We start from the raw sequence: 1,720 nt of genomic DNA, 5'->3' as shown, positions 1-1,720 counted from the left end.
CCACCCCCTCTCCTGTTCCCCTCCCACCCCCTCTCCTGTACCCTTGGTTGCTGAGCGCAGGGGGCAGGGCCCAGCAGTGGGGACTTGGGGAGGGACCCACAGAGGATTCTGGTCCCAGCCCATCGGGGGGCCTGGGTCCCCTTCAGAGAAGCCAGCGGTGGAGTCACTCCGCCAAAGAGGCAGGGAGCTTGTCATCTCCAAGAGCCCCTAGGAATCAGGGGGTCAGCCAACCAAGGCCCTTGGCCAGCCCGGGCCACGCCCAGCCCGCCTGCTGTTTGCATCTGGCCACGGGCAGGCGGAGAAGGGTGTCTCCATTTGGAAACGCGTGGGGAAAGGGCGATGTTCTGTGACGTGTGGACACTATATGACATTCAAGTTTCAGGCCACAGATGCACGTTTTATTGGCACGCAGCCTGCAGTTCCTTTACTTCTGGTCTGCGGCTGCTCTCGCGCCGTAAGCTGTAACAGCAGAGCTGAGCAGTTGAGACAGACCGTCTGGTCTGCAAAGCCTAAAATATTGAGTGTTTGGCCCTTAACAGAAAAAGCTGACCCCTGATCTAAGCTAACTGCCCATTTCACAGGTGGGCAGGCTGAGGCTCAGAGAGAGAAGGGACTCAAGGGTTTGCAGAGGTTTTCCGGCCCACGAGCGAGGCACGCAGCAGGGGGCAGGGTGAGGAGCAGGGCTGGGTAAATCCTGACTCTGCCGCCCCCTCGCTGTGTGACCTTGAGCCGCCGCTCGGCCTCTCTGAGCCTTAGTTTTCTTCTCTGTAAAATCCCGTAGTTGTCAGAAGGGGTATCGATGGCATCAGGCACCCAGCAGAGTGGGAGCTGTAACTGTTCAGCAGGTGTGGGTGGCGTGGACGGGGCAGGTACCCCTGGTGCCCTGGGCCCAGGGGCTGATCTGTGCCCAGGGGCCAGGTTCCCATGTAACGGTCCTTTCTCGGCTCTTCCTCCAAAGCTGGGAGGGAGTGGGTGTTCCTGACCTCCCCCCGAGGGCCCAGACCACAGTCCCAGGCGTCCGCTCAGCACCCAGAGCAGGGGGGCTCGTGAAGTCCAAGTGTTTCCCGGACCCTGGGCCAAACCCCCGGAGGCTGCCCGGGCTCCTGGTCACACAGCTGAGGGTGTGGGTAACTCTTCCCTCCTGCCCCTGGGAAGGCCCACAGGAGAGGGAGGGGGGGGGGCGCCCCGAGAACACTCCTGGGAAGGAGGTGAGCACCGGCAGCCTTCTGAGCTCAGGGCAGGAGGATGGAGATGAGGGAGGGGAGGGCCCCGCCAGGACAGGCCAGGCCGAGCAGCTGTTTCGATCCCGGGCGGCTGTGAGGAGGGACATGGAGGCTCCGGCCCAGCCGTGCAGGGTCCTGTGGCTGCGAGGACAGAGCTGGGATTTGAACCTTCCCCTCTGTGTGTGCTGCTTCCCAACCTTGCCGTCCACCCAGAGTCAGTCCCTCTGGCTCTAGCCCCAGTTTCCCAGCCAGCACTATTCTGTGGGGTGTCCCCCAAAAAGGTATACACACTTTGATTGATTATTCATTCCAGTGGGTTAGATCTGAAAAGAAAGAAGCATCAGTTGAGCTATCTGCTGCTAAGTGTATATACATTTTGGGGGGACACCCCGTATTTCCCAGCTGTTGGTTTTCGAATGATGTTGGGTGCACTTGGGTCTGGGGTGGGGCTGAGGGAGGGGTGGGGATTGGGGGAGTGAGGAGTGGGGAGCGTTGAA

General features: G+C 60.9%; 1 protein-coding gene across 1 annotated transcript in view; it reads left to right on the top strand.

Moving 5' to 3' along the window:
- HMCN2 (hemicentin 2) overlaps nucleotides 1–1,720 on the top strand; it is a 139,122-nt gene that overhangs the window by 59,055 nt on the left and 78,347 nt on the right.

Source organism: Myotis brandtii, unplaced genomic scaffold, assembly GCF_000412655.1.
Source record: "Myotis brandtii unplaced genomic scaffold, ASM41265v1 scaffold855, whole genome shotgun sequence".
NCBI lineage: Eukaryota > Metazoa > Chordata > Mammalia > Chiroptera > Vespertilionidae > Myotis > Myotis brandtii.
Note: the sequence above shows the minus strand (reverse complement) of the source record. Positions and strands in the feature narration are given on the sequence as shown.